Below are 19,812 nucleotides of genomic sequence, written 5' to 3'. Positions count from 1 at the left end.
GAATTTTTTTTTTAGGTAATCCTATACTGCCCATAATTGAAAATTCGGCTATTATGCCAAATCAAGTATTCCGAGAAAAACGCGTTTTAGTGTTTGACACAAAATCTCTGTCAAGGCAATTTCCCATAAGAGTGGCATATTAGCCGTTTGGTTTTTCGCATCGGCAGCCAAAACTAAACACTATTTTAGTAAAATTCATGTTCCAGAAGATGCGTTGGAACATCCTCTACCACCTGGTGCTAATAAATCGTTTTTGCCAAAAGTGGATATTAGCCGTTTTTTCAATGGTGGGCAGTATAAACAGAATGTAGATTTTTTGCTTTTTGGGTGTTTTTAAAACCGCATTGAATCAGAGGTATTTAGAAACATCCAAAAAGTTAAAAATGAATATTTTGTTTATAGGATAGAACCTTTTAAGCATTGAAACACATAATTCTCGAGATTGAAAAAATGGCATTTGAAATATTTTCAGCACTATTTCCCTTTTATGAGCAACTTCGTGCATTGAAATTTGCCTACGCTTTTTCGAAATACTAGAGTTTTAAAATAGGAAAACTGCTGTAAATTTTCACCAATAATATCAACAATATTTTTTCAAGAAAAAAAATACAGAACACACAAGCTTCTCTGCATCTCATTTTCTATTTTTAGCTTAACCGGTGTTGACAAATTTCTACACACTTAGATTTATCACAATTTATTGATTAATTTTTCTGGCTTTTCAATAGCGTGGCTCACGGTTATATGAAAAGGCAAAAGTATTCAATTTCGAACGCCTCTACTGGAATTTTGAAGCAATATGGCCCCAGAAGCTAGCCTGAATTTTTGAGCGTATTTGGTTAAGGTTTAGTACTTCCACCATTGACCTGAAGTAAGTATGGAACTTCAAAAATTTACTATGGGAATGTCCCACACAGAAAAAAATAATGTAAATTTGGAAGCTTTAATTTTGGAAGGTTGAGTATTACCTCTTTTATGATGTAATTTTACCTCAATTTAGACTGAAAAAGTGACATTACACCAGAAAAGTGGTAAAATTACACATTTTCAGAGGTAAAATTACACCTTTTTACTGACATAAAAGATGTACCTCTTCCCAGATGTAATATTACCATGATTTTTTTTTTCTGTTTTCTGTTTTTCTCTTCAAAAATTCTTCAGGAGTTTGGAAGAGTACTTGAAGAGAGTTTTATCCTACCGCTGCTATGCTGTAGCTATCTTAAAGAGCTTTTGTAGAACTCCTGGAAAAAAAATGTTACTTGGGGTTTCAGTTTCAACCTCTTCTTAGAGAAAGTTTCTCAAAACCTTATCAAACTTTCCTATTCTTAGGTTTCTTACGGATTTTGATCCAAGGAACAACTTTGTAAAACATCGTAAAGCGCTTGAAATTGATCCTGAAAAGATACAGGATATTTGTTGGAGTATGGAACGTGCTCTAAAAATTTGTGATGTTCTACTAAGTTGTTCCTCGGTTCAAAACCTATAAGAAACCTTTAATTTGAGAAAAAAAATCATAAGGTATAGGAAAACTTTCTCGAAGATGAGTTAAAAAGTGAAAAATAAATTAATTAAATTTACACAAAAAAAAATGATGGTTATATTCATCAGGAAATGGTGACAGATTTTTTGGCTAAAAAATGATGAATTTTACCCTAGAAAATGATGAATTTTCATCAGTTTTTGATGAATATTCATCAGGTTCACATTTTTACACATTTTTTATTTAATATTACTCAAAAAAAGAGGTAATATTCAACCTATCAAATTTTCAACATTCCAAAATTCAACTTTTTTTCTGTGCATTTAAGTTTCATTATAACTTCAGGACTAGACTGGAACAACTAAACATTAACCAAATGCGCTCAAAATTTCAGGATAGTTTCTGAGGTTATACTGCCGTTCTACGCATAATTGTCCCATGTCATTTTTGGTCGATTCTGACATTTTGTCATTTTTGGGTTTAGTTTGACAATTACTTTTAAAAAAACACATAAAATCTAGTACTTTGTTCGGAAACTCATTGAAAACAACACCAAGTCTGTTTGTCCCATCGTTGAACTTCTACGCATAATTGTCCCACGAAGTATTTTCATTCAAGAAATTATCAGTTTTACGACGTATTGTGTCTTGTTCACCTATTGTATAGCAAGAAGATTACAAATAAGAGTGATAAACTGCTAACTGGCATGATTAGGGACTTATGCGTAGAAACACAAAAAACGGACGAAAAATTTCGATCGCGTTTTTCTCAGTTGCACTTTTTTGAACATGGGACAATTATGCGTAGAACGGCAGTATAGTACTTGTAAATTCCATTTTAGGCACTAGAAATTAAATATTTTTGTCTTTTTCATTAATCCGTGAGCCACGCTACTGTTCAAGTGTTTTTTCTCCTAAATTTACACATTTACTTTTTTAATCGTCTAAAAAGCTCTGATAATGAGAAACTACGCATAACTTTATATTCAGAAAAAATAGTTTCAGTTAAAACCATACAAATAATATTTTATCAAGGTTAGGAAATATTCATACAGCTTTGTTAAAAACAAACAATTTTCTAGAACATAAAATTTAATTTTATAAATTAAAAATAAATTTAAAAAATATCAATGAAAAATATCAATGAACAACATAATTTTACAAAAAAACATAAAATATATTCCAGACGCCCGAAACGAAACTATTGGCACTACGCCCCCCGGGGCATGGCCTTCCTCTAACGTGGGATTTCTGCTCCAGCGCCTCTGACGAGACAGGAGAAACCGGGACCGACGTTTTACTTCACCATCCGATAGAAGCTCAGTGGATAAGGCGGGAATCGAACCCGCGTCTCATAGCATCATCGGGATCGGCAGCCGAAGCCGCTACCCCTGCGCCACGAGACCCACACCCAGACGCCCAGTATGGGCGAATCTATAAAAAATAATAAAAATTACTTATCTTCATATTTTTCACCAAATATAATGCTATTATTATTATCATCAAAATAAGTTTCATCATGAATTGCGCTAGATTTTGAATGATCATTAATTGATTATGACGGAATTTGGTTCTGCCGCTGCATGTTGAAAAATTATACTTATTATTTTTATAATTTTGAAGAAGGATTTTTCTTTATCTAATTACACCGAAATGAAAACTCATCAGGATTGAGTATTCAATTCTGTGCATTTATCAGAAAAATAAATTAAGAAAAATAAAACCGTGCTATTATTATCGATTTTATGAAATCTGAGAAAATATTCAGCCAACTTAATTCCTCCAATAAATTTTCAATTCAACCTATCTCAAATCAATTTGAAAAACAAAACAATAAAAATACTGTGTTTCTGATTTTAACCATCACAAGGTCTCCAATTGCAATTATACAATCAAAACTCATTGAAGCAATCATTGAAAAATAACATCAGTTTATCAAAATGCTTGTAATTTTGGGTGGGGCGCCAAATTGATGCTTCGCCAAGGGCGCCGTGGAGCCAAGGTACGGCTCTGACTAGTTCAAAAGTTATGTATAAAAATGTGTTTTCACATATATCTGGATCTCATTTATATGCATGTAAACGATGTCCAGATCCATAATCCGACCCATCGTTGGTTAGGTAATCGAAAACGCTTTCCAACGAGTCCACGACATTGATGGTCTGGCATCCCTCTCTTGAGTTATGACCACTTAAGCTATATCTGTGTACTTATTTTTCTGGATCTAAAAAAATAGCTGAAATATGTGACCAAACCACTCATATTACCCATTGTTGGTAAAAAGTGAGGAAGGCATCAACCACATAGGTGGATTATTTAGTTTTTTATTTAGTTTTGATCGAAAAATGGTGTAAATGATTTAAGGTATTTGGTCGAACCCTCTACTAGATTTTTTACGTTAGTCTTGTGGCCAGGTTGATTTACATTTTCCCAAAAAAAATCACAAAATTTTCACATAAATCTAAATTTATTGAAAATAGTGCGTCCATCCCGGGAATTCCCGGGACAAAAATCCCGGGATTTTTCCTAAACCGGGAATTCCCGAATCCCGGGATTTTCTATAATTTGTCCCGGGAATTCCCGAAATTGAAAAAAAAAATTATATTTTGGTCTGGAAATTCAGATTTGGTTGTGAAAATAGTAGAACAATAAAATGAATTAAAATTTGTATTCAGCAAATCTCAGCATTAAGGAAAAAATATTATAATTTGAATTACCAGGTCCGCAAAATGCCTAGTGCTTTACATTTTTTCTCTATTATTTTATTTTTTTGAAAAACTGGATATATTTACGTATATTTTCAATTTTAAATAAAAAAAAACAAATCTCATATCAAATTATTTATAATCAAACACCGGCATCTAGGGCAAATACGTACAAATGTAACGAATAAATACAGCTATTAAAGCAAAAAAATATTTGCATGACGTTTTGGATTACTTCGGTTGAAACAGTAACAGAACAAAACAATTTGTACTTCCAAATGTATTGCTCTAAAATCTCCTGTACCTATTTAGACTGTAATTCTGATTTTCCCTCGGTTGGCGGTAGTAACTTGAAGATAATTTGTAAAATATGTTTTATATAAAACAATGAATTCAAAACATATCTAAAATTTTACATTGACTGGTATCATTTTATTTATTGTCGTTGTTTGTTTTCTAGCTGTTTTAGTCATGTCATATAAAATATATATAAAAGAAAAAAAATATGAAAGAATTCCAAAGTTTTTTTGAATAGGTCCTATAAACATATGGAAAACAAAAGCTTATTGGACCATTTCAAAAAAAAAAACTCAAGAATTATGTAATTTGATTCGCAAATAAAAAAATGATTAATCATACTGGAATTAAAAATAGTAGTTGATATAAAATCCTAAACACCACAAAGACAAAAAAAAAATTCTTTTAGGCTATTTTAAAACTGTCGTCTTTGTTTAGATTGAAGTGAGGATTATAACCATTTGATATTATTAAGCTAATTCAATGATTTTAAGCTTGAAAACATAACAAATATAATGAAACATAGATTTTATTACTGATTCAAAAATTTCCCGAGATCCCGGGAATTCCCGGGATTCCAAAAATATTTTTCCCGTTTCCCGGGAAATTCAAAACCCGGGAAAATTGGACGTCCTAATTGAAAATGAGCTTGCAATCAACTGAAAATCATATTAAATGCATTTTACGGTTTTGCTGTTTTTGTTAGTCATGGTAAAAATAGTACAACAATGGAATAATTGGTAATAACATTGTTATCAGAGTTGTTCTATGCGTTTAGAACAATATTGTGCTTCTTCAAAACTTTGTAATTATGGATAAAATGACACTGGAATTGTAACGCTCTTAAATCGTTCTCTGATTAATAGACAACGTTCAACGTTGTTATGGATAATTTTGATGCATACAGCTTGTCAGAAAATAGATTTTTCAAACTAATTTCTTTCCCTTTTCCCTTTAGACTTTGTTCAGAGTCAAGAGACATAGACTTTTAAGAATATTTTCAACGACCTATTCATTTCTAAGTACATAGTTTGTTTTTACTATCAGTAGTTCTTAGGATGGGTACGGATTTAAAAAAGTGTTTCGATCAGTCGCTCCTACGGGTCTTTGGAAATCAAACGGAAATTTCTGGTGTGGTCAGGCATAAGCCGAATCGTTTGGAGAGCAATTTCTCGAAGGAGCAGGTCAACACCAATGCTATGCTATGCAATATCTCGAAGGAGCAGGTCTCAATGACATCCGGATTATTGTAATGATTTTGGGAGTTTCACATCATTGAATAACATTTGCAAAATAAATTGAAAGTATATAAATGTCACTCCGGGTTTACGTTACCGTTAAGGAAAGATTTTATCGATCACAACGGTAATGTATGTTTGTTTCAAGTTGATTATTCAACTTTGATGTTTTTATTTCATTTTCATACTGCCTTTCATTTAGTTAGGAGAATGTTATTTAATATTATATTATTTCCAGACGCCATATTTGAATGACCCCTTATGGTGAGCATAACACATGTTGTGCTCTCGCGAAGCCGCGTGCCAGAGAAAACACGTTCTCTCTTAAGGTACTAATCCTCAGACTAAAATCCGCCGGGCAATTGATTGAGATATAAGTTTTTCATTTCATACTTATAATATAAAATAAATTAGAAACTTGAACAAACTTAATTTACTAACCTACAATAAAACTATAAAAAATCGTAATTTTATCTCAAATTTAGAAATGTTCAAGCCTACGACTCTTCTTGGAATTTCCTCTCAATTCCGCGCAATGGCACGAGTTGCTGCTGACCGGCGGCGCCGGCAGAGAAAATGCAGCATAAAAATTGCTCACTCGCTTGTGCTCTCACTCTCTCGCCCTCTCTCGGAGTGTTTGCCGCTCTGCTGGACGATGAACCATGTTAAATATATCTACAAATTTAAAACATCTAACAATATTATTTTTGCCGTAGCGGTGTAACAACATTTTTTCCAAGCTCCCGAGGCGTTATTCCAGCTCTGTCCGTGAGGTTGAACACATCGTTTCTTCCAGCACTAGTGTGTCGTCGAGTCGTAGTAAGCAAGGAGGTTCCCGGGTCCTTTGTCCATAGCTTTCTGCAGTCAAGTTTGTTTCGTGTGGTGATCCAAGGAAGCTAAGGAAGATTAAACTATCCAGTTTGTTCTGTGATATTCGATAGTTTCGTGAATTCTGAAAGCTGTGACGGGAAATGTTAAAAGTATTTTTCAAAAAGTGTGTTGTATAGTGAATTTCGGCCAAACAAAAAGAAAATACTTTGCAAAAATTGTGCTATTGAACGGAGAAAATATACTGTTGAAAAGCGATAAAGAAACGGAACAACTGCACAAAACGGAAAAGCCACAAAACAGTAGAAAATAAAGGCAAAGTCCAGCAAGAAGAAGCAAAGTGATCGACATCATTCCATCTGTGGAACGAGGGAATTCGGCTGAGACTGACAACAGATCTAACCAACCGAGCGGGACACAGCAGGCGGCGGTAATAACAACAAGATAAGCGCACTGCCAAGAGGAACGAAAACCGGTAAGTGCAACCAGAATGATAGAAGAGCGAATTTACATTAAGTAAGGAACACATTGTTGTACTGTCACGCCTGTGATTGGAAATTAAACTGTAGTTTTTTTTACAGTTAGATCGAATGATCGCTCTCTTGTCCATGGCAAAATATTTGCACAAATTTATAGTAAAGATGCTCCTTGGCTCTACTTGGAGAGTTTGTAAAAACATAATTATTATCGACGTATATCCTTTGATATAACTTTAATCACAAGATAAAAACAAAAAATATTGATCTTATTGCGATTTCTTAATTACCAAGACAAAATAAATTTAAAACAAATCAAAAAAAGACCATCCGGTGCCCTTGAATCCCCCACTGGCGTTCTTTGTCGTCGCCAACGCGACTGTCGTTAGGCACGCTCCGCTCGTCATCGCTCAACGCCCTCTTCGATTTCATTTTGCTTCCTTTTACGGTAAAGCATCGACTTACGTCCAGAGCATATATAAATGCAGACTAATGCTCGTTGTGTGTGAGTGTAACATAAAGTAAGCGTTCTCGGGTGCCATTCTTGGGCCCGTTCTGGAACTGAGCTGAAGCAAAAGCAAGCAAGCACAGCTGAAATTTGTTCTCTTCTCTTTTGGCACGATAGCTGGATACAGTGTGCGGCTGCTCCGGGGAAAACCCGAGGATGCAATGCAAAATGTCCTGGAAAACGAGAATGTTAAATTTGCTGTTTTTGTCTTTAACATTAAAATCCTAGCTCTAGATGAGAAATGATAAACCGCAAATATTATTTTTGGACTGAGGTTTGGCTTGAGTCAACACAAACTGTAAAAAGAACTTTGAGTAAATAAATGTCCAGGAAAACTATTTAACTTTCAGCAAAAAATGATTAAACTTCCTGTTCAGGGAGAAAAATAAGAAAACATTAGCTGTCGGTTTCAATAGATACCTAATTATTAAAACACAATTAAGAAACAAAAGTACCATTTAGATAGAAGAATCTGTTGAGCTGTTTAGGTACGTTTTTGACGAAACATGCCTTTTTGCCTTCCTCACTGAGGTAAGGCTATAATCCTGCTCTAAAAATGAACTTTGTATAAAAACGTCGTAGACCCACCTTCATGTATACATATCGACTCAGAATCGAAAACTGAACAAATGTCTGTGTGTATGTGTGTGTGTATGTATGTATGTGACTAACAAACTAGCTCATGTTTCTCGGCACTGGCTGAACCGATTTGACCCGAACTTGTTGCATTCGACTTGGTTTAGGGTCCCATAGATCGAGTTTAATACAAATTGAAGTTTCGATAAGTAGTTCAAAAGTTATGTATAAAAATGTGTTTTCACATATATCCGGATCTCACTTAAATGTATGTAAACTATGTCCGGGTCCATCATCCGACCCATCGTTGGTTAGGTTATCAAAAGACCTTTCCAACGAGTCCAAAACATTGAAGATTTGGCAACCCTGTCACGAGATATCGCCACTTAAGTGATATTGAAGTACTTTTTGGAAGCCGGATCTCACTTAAATGTATGTAAACTATGTCCGGATCCACCATCCGACCCATCGTTGGTTAGGTTATCAAATGATCTTTCCATCGAGTCCAAAAAAATTTAAGATCTGGCAACCCTGTCTCGAGATATGGCCACTTAAGTTATATTTATGTACTTTTTGGAAGCCGGATCTCACTTAAATGTATGTAAACTATGCCCGGATCCACTATCCGACCCATCGTTGGTTAGGTTATCAAATGATCTTTCTATCGAGTCCAAAACATTGAAGATCTGGCAACCCTGTCTCGAGATATGGCCACTTAAGTTATATTTATGTACTTTTTGGAAGCCGGATCTCACTTAAATGTATGTAAACTATGTCCGGATCCACTATCCGACCCATCGTTGGTTAGGTTATCAAATGATCTTTCTATCGAGTCCAAAACATTGAAGATCTGGCAACCCTGTCTCGAGATATGGCCACTTAAGTTATATTTATGTACTTTTTGGAAGCCGGATCTCACTTAAATGTATGTAAACTATGTCCGGATCCACTATCCGACCCATCGTTGGTTAGGTTATCAAAAGACCTTTCCAACGAGTCCAAAACAATGAAGATCTGGCAACCTTGTCTCGAGATATGGCCACTTAAGTGATATTTATGTTCTTTTTTAATCCAGATCTAAAAAATAGATGAAATTTGTGTACAGCCATTGATGGTAATGAGTGAGGAAGGCTCCAACCACATAGGTGGATTTAGTTAGTTTTGTTATTTGGACTTATTGTTATTTGGAAATTAAGAGAGGTATATCGATTTTTGAGCCATAGTCACCCCTATTGACGGCCGCTATTTTATTATTTTTTTATTTTAGTATAAGTTCTACGAGAGTGGAGATGGCAAAACATTGTTTTTTTTGCATCACTTGCAAATTATTTCATCCGACCAGTAAAGTTTGTTAAGTTTTTTCTCAACCAAATTATTTCATCCGACCAGTAAAATTTGTTAAGTTTTTTCTCAACCTCCCTAAAATTTTCTCACAAACGTTGCAAAAAAAAGTTTCAAGAAAATAACATAAATTCATAGATATTTTGAATAACCGTTTTACGTAAGTAATCATTGTAGTTTTTTTCACAATATTTTAAAAGTAAGAAAATTGAAAATGTCAACTTAAGATCTTTTTTTTTATATATTCCGTAATAAACTTTTTTAACTGACGTTCATTCAAACTAAAAAGAGGATTTCACAAACTGCCTCGAATTTTTAAGAGCGAGTTTTTCACCAGTATTTCACAGGTCGTATCAAGGTGCTCCGATTTGGATGAATTATGATGTTTTTAAAAGTAATTGTTATTGTACTTTTTATAGAAATCATATTTTCATGAGCTTTTAGTGGCAAAATGTTCGCCATGAGTTTCTGAACAAAACGTAGTACGAGGGTTCTGTCAAACTTTAAATTGTTTGCATGTTTCATCACAAAATGTGCATAGTGCCCAAGGGGTGTACATACTAGAATGTAACAAAAATGACTTTTAGGCGGGCATTCAGGGGTTGGTTCCGGTGGGCGTACTGAGCCTAAATCCCAAATATGAGCTTGATTGGCCGTAACAGGAGCTGGCGCTCCGCCCTTCAATTTGAAATGGGTTTAACCCGAAAAATATTTTTTTTTTCTAAAATGACAATTTTTGAGGCACTTTGACCAGACCCTTGCGCAAATTTTGGTATATTTAACATTGAAGTTTTGAGCATTCTAGTGCTCGGTACAGGCCTTCAAAGTTTGGAATTTTTTCGAAAATCGGCTCAGCAAAAAAGATGTGCGCCGAACCACCATTTGAATTTGCTGGGGCCAATTTTTTGAAACAGAAAAACGCCAAACTTTGAAGGCCTGTACCGAGCTCTAGGATACTCAAAACTTCAATGTTATATATACCAAAACATGCGCAAGAATGTGGCCTACATGTCAGTGATGTTTTTGGTAAACACATTGATGGGCAAAGTTCCTCATTACTGGCCTTTTTTTGAAAAAAAAAAAATATTTTTCGAGTTGAATCCCATTTAAAATTTGAAGACAATTTTCGAATCTTAATTTGATCTTATAATAAACAAAATTAAGGACGCAACATATTTATGTATCTGATAAACAAAAACCTTTAAAATTAGTTTTAACACCAAAATATTGCCACTTTATGCCCATTCGCTATTTTATGAACACTTCAAGCTACCGGCTTCACGAGCATAGGACTAACATTTATGCTTGGACGAGCGAGCATTGTCCTGAAAATTTCCACACCCTCCCTCGCAGCCAACTGCGACCAGGACCAGGGAAATTCATTCATCCCTAGTGCGCTGGAAGGTGTGGTCGCATTTCGGCATCATCGTCGCCTGCTGTGCTGTATTTTCTCCATTGTCGCACAAAATTTTCGATTCAGGAAATTAAATCGTTTGTCATCAATTGATGTTTCGCGTGTGGTGCACGATAGAGTCTTGTGAATCAAGTGCAGTATTTGCAGGCAGCGCAAGTGGTGTGTAACCGCCGGAGAAACACACTCGTCAAAGTGGTCCATCGAACAAATCGAGAGGAGCAAACAGAAGAGAAGAAGAAGAAGCCTGAAGCACATTATATTGCTGAAAGCTAGACAAGTTTTTTGCTCCATAATTTCGCGCACTCTGCCTACTGCGACGAAGACGAGCAGCCGAGCAGTCAGTCAGTCGATCCGCGACAGAAAGTGAAGAAGGTGTGCAGTGTGCAAGTCTTTGGAAAGTGTGTGCTGCTCTCTCTACTGTAGTGATCGCGTGTAGCTGCTGCGATCTGCCAGCCAGGCCTCCTGCGATCGATAATAATCACCTGCAATCAGTGCGTGCAGTCTGTGTAGAGAAAAGAAAGTCAAGTGAGCGAAACTTCAAGCAAAGGTGTGTGAGTGTTAGTGTTAGCATTGGATAGGGGAGATTTCCACTATTTTTCACTGCAACTTTGCCGTATCTTAACCGTTTTTTAGTTATTTTTGGGTTCAACATGAATCTTTACTTTGACAAATCTTTAAGAATAGAATTTAAAATTGATAAGTCTGAAATCGGAATACAATTTATTCACCATGTGTTACCAGCTTTAAAGCATTTGCTATTAAAATGAAAATCAATACTTTGCACTACCCTTCAACCCACAATATCATCTCACTCTTATCATCTCGCATGTTCTTGAGAAAATGAAAACGTTGTTTCCCTCGACTCATACAAGATTGATAAGGTGCCGGGTCGACGCCGGCCAATCTTCTTGTACTATAGTTATTCTTCTCTTCCCAGAGCATGAATCATTCGAGTGCCTATTTTTCGCCCAAAACCAATAGAAAACACACTAAAAATACGCAGTTTTGTACCTCATTTTTCAGTTTTTCACGCCGAGTACGGGAGGGGTGTTTGTTTCCAACTCCGCGTGTCCCGCGGCAACTCCCTCGCTCTGCTAGACAGAGAAGGAAATCCTTTCTGAAGAATTGGAATGCGCAGTAGCGTCCCGTTATACATACAAACAGCAGTTCAGAAGGGCAAGGTCCTTTCCCCGGAGTTTCGCAGACAAAACAGCCCTCTCGGGAAGACTCTCCCTGTTGTGTGTTTATTGGAGTGAGCTAACGCTTCCAGTTTCACGATGGGATGATTTCTGGGGAATGTTTTGAAATCGACAGTGCGTGGCCGAATGGTTACGCTGTCCGCTTTGTAAGCGGATGATTCTGGGTTCGATTCCCATCTGCTGCAACCTTCCATCGGATGAGGAAGTAAAATGTCGGTCCCGGCCTTGGTTGTTAGGCCGTTAAGTCATTCCAGGTATAGGAGTCGTCTCCATGCCATAAGTACAAACAACACACCAAACCAAGCCTACTCCGGTGGAATCGCTGGCGGCGGTTGGACTCGCAATCCAAAGGTCGTCGTCAGTCCAAACACTGGGGTGGAAGGTTCCTTGGGGTGAAAAGAGGTTTGGGTGCTCTCCCCATTTCAAGCCTTCGGATTCCCAGGTTCGAGCAGAAACTTGCAATAGAGACCACAAAAGACCCGGGGGTCTTTAATGTGGATGGTTTGTTTGTTTTTGTTGTTGTTTTGAAATGTTGGACTAATTTATTTGAGTTTATTTTGCTATGAAATTTGCCGTTCAATTACTCAAACGGGACGTAAATACAAAAGTGTAAAATACAAATGTAAAATTTTGAGGCTTAAGTTTGCCTTTTACACTCTTTCTTGATGAAAAATGTGTTAAACATTCCTTGACCAGGAATTTTGGTAACCTTTCCGTTTAGATGATCTTTTCCGTTCTGGATTCGATTGCTTAGTAAAGGGAAGGTAGTGTATCGTCACAAACTGGACCTTATCAAGACACCTTAGGAAGACAACCTATGGATTGTTAACATTAACCTTAACATGTTAACATTAAGTTGATTAATTAACTGTCACTCAGGAACAGGGAAAGATTTACTTTTTTACTTTTCCGTTTAGAATACATTAACAATCCATAACTGCCCATTACTTTGTTGCTGTTTTCTAAGACTTCATCAAACTTCGTTATTTCGTTATCTTTTCTAAGACTTCGTTATTTTGAAATGCACTTTCCGAAATCGCTCTCTTTGTTCCTACCCACTTGAATGTAACAAGACCAAATTTGTGTCATGCAAGAAATTAAAGACATAAATCGAATCGCTGCCCAACTTGAAGTGATATGTTTTATTGTCGCTCCAGTGACTTCTTACACATGGCCCTCAGACAGCAGCAACATATATATAACTCATTCGAAGCACGCCACTTGAGAGTCCCGTCATTTGTATGCGTGCTAAGTAGCGCGATGATTTTCCATTCTGGAACCGTCGTAATAAAATAAGCAGAATTGGCCAGAGTGCAGCCATTAGACATTCTGCACGAGTTGCACTTTTGTCCATTTATGTGTTCTTGAGCGGGCGAACTCCTCGCGAGAGGAAGAAACTCTAACTTGAGTGAGTCATTGTAGTAAACTGGAGGCCATGTTTGGAAATTTAATACACTTTCTTATACAAATTGAAAGCATTCTAACTTTATTGAGAATAATTAAAACCAATTGTAATTGGTGAACATTGACGGATTCAGCTTATATTGCTTGTATGTGCTCGTTCAAATTTGCAGTTTGTCGCCTTTCTCTGTTCATTTTTCCAGTGAATGGCCCGGAGTTATTTTAGTTTGAACTCATTTAACATGACAAACAAATGCTTGAAAATAAACTTGAGATTTGCCGTATTCTGAATAACTTATTTAACTTTCATCAATCTCCAATTTGCTTGAGATAAAATCTTAACTTTAAAACATCTTTCGCCTTCACAACCACATGTGATATAATTATGATGTGAACGTTTTCTCATCTATTTTCGCCTTTGATTGATCAGAAAACAAGGTTAACAAATAATACTTGTTCGAAAGTGTGCTGCCAGACAACTCGTGGTCGTGATTTACCGAAGAAAGCAAAATACCTTCCCCAGGTAGGCCAGATTGCTTCAAAAAGAAAAACATGTGCCGGAGCAAAGTAAACTTTGAAATTAGTCGAAAGCATGGCACACTCCACCGTTCCGTGGTTGTTTCTTTTTCTTTCAAACCCTAACACACTTGAGCGAAGCAGCACGAATTATGTGGCAAAACAGCGAGTGATGATGACTAATCCCAGTGGGCCATGGCGAGAAAAGAAGAACCCATAAACCATGCCCTGGCAGTGCCGGGCCCGCCTTCCTGGGGCAACGGAATCGATAAAAATGAAGAAAAAAAATTACAGAGTGTCAGAAGGAGGGGTGTGCGCCCCGATGACGGGACAGGACAGGGATTTCCTATGGTTCGCAACTTCCGTCTCAGAGTGCCATAAAACCCCCTTTGTCACCTCGGTTGGGTCTTCAACTCAAAAAAGAACCTTAAATAGCCACTGAGGAGTAGGGTAGGTTGGCCAATGTTGGGCTCGAAATTTATGTTGATTAATTTGGAAAATTTCGGAAAGATTCATAAAAAATGCTAATGCTGTACGCTGCAATATGAGGAATAACTTTGAATTGTGGCTTTTGAGCTGCAACTTGCAACACATGGCAGCCATACGTCCAATAGCTACAAGAACGATGCATGTCAGACAAAAGTTAAGAATGTGTACCTTGTATTTGACTTTGCTCATTCCTTCTTTCTGTATATTCCTCCAAGGGTAGGGCTGTCTGCATATTAATCTGTATTGAATTTAAAAGAGTTAGTTTCTTTTAAACCTTGGTAAATTATTGATGATGATTGTTCAAAATTGCCATATCTGTTGATATAATGACCAAAGTTAGAATAGTTTAATAAAGATCCATTTTAAAAGGTCTTGAAAATCTTGAACCTTTGTCTAAAAGTATGTTGTAACACAAATATGAGAAACAAGCCTTACCCGACAAACTTCGTTCTGCCTTTTTTTCGTTCTTTGACGTTTTTTGATTTTTTGCTTATTCAGCCTTCTGTGATCAAAATATGATTTTAAGTAACTTTCTCCATACAATTTGCCGATGCTCCGGAATCGGTTCCAGAGTGGCCAAAGTGTCAATTAGTTAGCATAAGAACCTTCCTTGGGCTTATACGAACCCAACGCAACAAAAAGCACCTCGATCCGACGCTCCGTATTGAACTGATTCGCGTTCGAACAAAACCGTCGAAATTTTTTATATATATAGATTAGTAAAATTAATCTGTTAAATGGATGACGTTCAAAAGCAGAATACTGGCATACTGAATACAATCAAATACATAATAGTGTTATCAGTTTTCCCATTATCTTCGCACATAATTGAGCTAATGGACTTCCGTCGTCCAAAATATCCTGTCATACAATAACCAATTACGTTTATTTGTTCCCGCCAATTCGGTTGTTAAATTTAGCTTATTTGGAGATCTCACCTATAGTTAATTTAGTCTTTCTTTCAATTATTATTTATAGTTGCACATTTCTCCAAAAATATAAAAACATAAAAAAACAAGCCTCCCAATTAACGTCATGTTCACGTGAAAAAAAAACTAATTTTGCTTTTCTACACCTCTCTTTCACCGAACTGCAAAGTGCCGCTACAGAAAGTGATTGCTCGCAATGCTTTGGCTCCCTCCCTGATTTCTCTCGCGACTTAAACTCATTCCATCAGATCTGGGTGAGCTGTAAACGTGAATTGCAATCGTTGCACACTGTGCGCGCCTATGGAAATCCCATTTAATTGGAGTTCCGCATTGCACTGCTGCTAATATCAGCGCGAAATTACAACTGCGGGGGGTTTCTTGAGGTATTGCCAGAAAAAACGGTACGCCGACACTTTGGGAAAGAATTTGTATGTCGGTTGTATACTGTAGTATAGTTTGACAACATTTCAATAATTTCTGTTAATAAACTCAATACTGAAATATCAACTATTAAGCGCCAACGAAGTATTCAAATGTGCTGTTCTTAACCATTTCTTTTGACCCTTCAAATCTAAAAATAAAAATAACACTAAAATGACAGTGATTATTTTGGATATTTATAGATTTTTGGGGCCGAAAGTCTCCAACAATCCAAACGGCTCTGCATTTTTTTTTTCGAGTACATTTCACCAGAGCTATGTTTCACATGTTGAAACGTCTACTTTGTGAAGTATCCTAATTAATAAGTTAAAATAAACACGATATTTACAAATCAATCAGATTCGACTTATTTTTAGGGAGAAATGCCTTTCAGTAAAACATTAAATAATCCAAGTTATCTTTGAATGTTTTCGTTTGAGATTTTGATTGATCAGAATTTATTTCGAAGCTTTTGCTTTATTTCATAAAATTTTATTTAAATGTGTGAAGATTTGTGACAGTTAATATTTTCGTTCAACTTTAATTCAGGTACGTGATATTACAAAACCTAATTTGCAAATTGCACACTAGGATGTAACAAAAATGACTTTTTGGCGGGCATTCAAGGGTTTGTTCCGGTGGGCATACTAAGCCCAAATCCAAAATATGAGCTTGATTGGACGTAACAGGAGCTGGCGCTCCGCCCTTCAATTTTAAATGGGATTTAACCCGTAAAAAAAGATTTTTTCAAAAATGTCACTTTTTGAGGCATTTTGGCCACTGAAGCGTTTATTTTCAACATCATTGGCGTGTAGGCCAGATCCTTGCGCATCTTTTGGTATATATAACATTGAAATTTGGAGCACCCTGGAGCTCGGTACAGACCTTCAAAGTTTGGCATTTTTTCGAAAAATCGGTCCCGGCAAAAAAGATATGCGTCGCGCCTCGCGACGCCCTAGACGCCATTTGATTTTGCCGGGGCCGATTTTTCGAAAAAATGCCAATCTTTGAAGGCCTGTACCGAGCTCCAGGGTGCTCCAAATTTCAATGTTATATATACCAAAAGATGCGCAAGGATCTGGCCTACACGCCAATGATGTTGAAAATAAACGCTTCAGTGGCCAAAATGCCTCAAAAAGTGACATTTCTGAAAAAATCTTTTTTTACGGGTTAAATCCCATTTAAAATTGAAGGGCGGAGCGCCAGCTCCTGTTACGTCCAATCAAGCTCATATTTTGGATTTGGGCTTAGTATGCCCATCGGAACAAACCCTTGAATGCCCGCCAAAAAGTCAATTTTGTTACACTCTATTGCACACACAAAGGTTACTTTCTCACTAATTTGACCGATCTTTTTGCTCTAATCGCAAGATCTATTGTACGTAATAACCCATTACCAACTCTGTGTATGTGTGTTTGGCCACGTAACAATCACTTTCCCATACGGTACACACTCACTCCATACGTGTCATATCTTGATTGGCCAAAATGATTCCAAACGAAATTTGAATCCGAGGAAAAAGGTGATAAATGCATTCAACAACGGGTGACGTAAGCACTTTTGGAAAGCCCCAAAAAGTAAAAACAAAAAAAAGTTTCCGGGTCTTTTCCGACCGATGAACTCTTTCTCTCGAGGTCTCGTGGTGTGCGTGTGTGTGTGCACACTAACCGAACCATTCAGCCAACCATAATCGGAAGACTTAAACGCTATTGAGTAAGCCTGTTCATTTATAAAATCTCTTTTTACTATCCCGCGTGCGCGCTCGTGCACTTATCGATTCAAAATTGCGAACTTTATGGCTTTGTTCCAGTGCCGCGCCGCCGTTCATTACAAGGAAAGTTTCCTCCTAATCAAGCCATCATTATCGCATTATCTGCTTTGAAGATCGAATTGAAATCAATTGCTTTTATCACGTTTTATACTGCGTGCGCATCATCCGAAAGGGGATTCACGTGGCGCCACCGGCGCGAATTTTCACCCCCAACTTCGTGTAATGGAGAAATGAAGAAGTTTTTTTTTCTTCTTCCTTTTTAAACCGGAAATTGGCCCCGCAAAGACAGCACAGCACAGAGCCCGACTTGACGTCCACTGTGAAATTGATAGGTCAATAATGTGGTAAAGTGCTCTTTGCCGGATTGCAGTTTCTTGCCACCATTGAAACCCGGAGTTTATTGAACGGGCAGAAGAGTTCGGTAGAGATCCTTAACCTCTGCCATCGTCGTCGTATCTTCAGAGACTACCTGGCGAGAAAACATTCAGTGCTGTGTGCATTATTTGAACCAAAATAACAACAACAATTATTCCACCACACCGGCGAGAGCATTGAACTGAGACGACGAAGCGGCTGCTGGAACGAAAGAACTTGGTTTTATTTTTACTTTTAAATAAGTTTACTTGTAGCTGTGTTTGACTTAAGCCGCACGAGCGTTGCCAAGTGAGGTTTGACTTGGGTTAAAGCAATCACAGCATGAGGTTTTATCTTAGAATATTGAAGATCGATATTCATTAAACACAACTGGGTTTCAACATTCAATGCCTTGCTGAGAAGTATTTCAATTTATTGCACGTGAATTATCATGCATTTCCAGCACATAATCTAAACTAATGTTTGGGCTACGGCTGACTCCTTGGATTTCATTTTCGAAGATACATTCGACGGAGAGAATAACTTCTCAAAAACCTTCTTTCAAATGTCTATGGTGGCTATGAGTAAGTTACAATATTGACAATTCGAGAGCATTTTGGAAAGAAATGCAATCCATGGCACCGTCGGCAAAGGGTTTTTTCGAGTAAGAGAGGATATCGAGGAAAAGAGAGCAGTTTGAAGGGACTGGAGAAACCATAGATGGATGGAGAAATATAGAGATAGCGAAGAACAATAAAAATTGTTCAAAAGGTTTTGTACACCCACAATAGAAAGCCGAGAGAATTGATCTACCAAAATTAAATGGAAGAATAAACCTCTCGCGGGTTAACCACCACGAAATTGTGTTCATTTGTTGATTGAAACAGATTGAGTGGCTTATATTGGCCAATAGCCATCTCGTAATCATCGAACTGTGGACTCAATATGTCGAAGACTTGGATTCGAGTCTCAATATCGGCACTTTTTGTTTTGGTTGATGAATCTTTTTTTGAAAATGAACCCATGAGAATAACGCTCTCACCAATCTCAGGATTTATCTTCTGAGCAATTCTCTACGAAATCGGTCTTTTTTTTAGAATTTTAATTTTTGTATTTTTTAATCCGACTGAAACTTTTTTGGTGCCTTCGGTATGCTCAAAGAAGCCATTTTGCATCATTAGTTTGTCCATATAATTTTCCATACAAATTTGGCAGCTGTCCATACAAAAATGATGTATTAAAATTCAAAAATCTGTATCTTTTGAAGGAATTTTTTGATCGATTTGGTGTCTTCGGCAAAGTTGTAGGTATGGATACGGACTACACTGGAAAAAAATGATACACGGTAAAAAAAATTGGTGATTTTTTATTTAACTTTTTATCACTAAAACTTGATTTGTAAAAAAACACTATTTTTAATTTTTTTTATTTTTTGATATGTTTTAGGGGACATAAAATGCCAACTTTTCAGAAATTTCCAGGTTGTGTAAAAAATCAATGACCGAGTTATGATTTTTTTAATAAATACTGATTTTTTCAAGAAATCGAAATTTTGGTCGCAAAAATTTTTCAACTTCATTTTTCGATGTAAAATCAAATTTGCAATCAAAAAGTACTTAAGTGAAATTTTCATAAAGTGCACCGTTTTCAAGTTAAATCCATATTAAGTTGACTTTTTGAAAATAGTCGCAGTTTTTCATTTTTTTTAAATTAATGCACATGTTTGCACACTTTTGGAAAAAAATATTGTTGAAAAGCTGAGAAAATTCTCTATATTTTGCTTCTCCGGACTTTGTTGATACGACCTTTAGTTGCTGAGATATTGCAATGAAAGGTTTAAAAACAGGAAAATTAATGGAAAATTAATGTTT

General features: G+C 36.5%; 2 protein-coding genes across 6 annotated transcripts in view; one reads left to right on the top strand and one right to left on the bottom strand.

Moving 5' to 3' along the window:
• LOC120426431 (protein tweety) overlaps positions 1 to 19,812 on the bottom strand; it is a 194,352-nt gene that overhangs the window by 91,981 nt on the left and 82,559 nt on the right. The window lies entirely within an intron of this gene.
• LOC120426447 (protein singed) overlaps positions 6,422 to 19,812 on the top strand; it is a 35,883-nt gene continuing 22,492 nt past the window's right edge. The window contains exon 1 of one of the 5 annotated variants that reach the window (XM_039591206.2): positions 6,422 to 7,022. The gene's annotated coding sequence lies outside the window, so the exon portion shown is untranslated. Of the gene's footprint in view, positions 7,023 to 10,834; positions 11,410 to 16,244; positions 16,366 to 19,812 lie in introns of those variants that run through there. The other 4 variants (XM_039591210.2, XM_039591209.2, XM_039591207.2 and 1 more) reach the window with 4 other exon arrangements.

Source organism: Culex pipiens, chromosome 1, assembly GCF_016801865.2.
Source record: "Culex pipiens pallens isolate TS chromosome 1, TS_CPP_V2, whole genome shotgun sequence".
Classification (NCBI taxonomy): Eukaryota; Metazoa; Arthropoda; class Insecta; order Diptera; family Culicidae; genus Culex; species Culex pipiens.
This window is presented reverse-complemented; position numbering and strand designations above follow the sequence as displayed.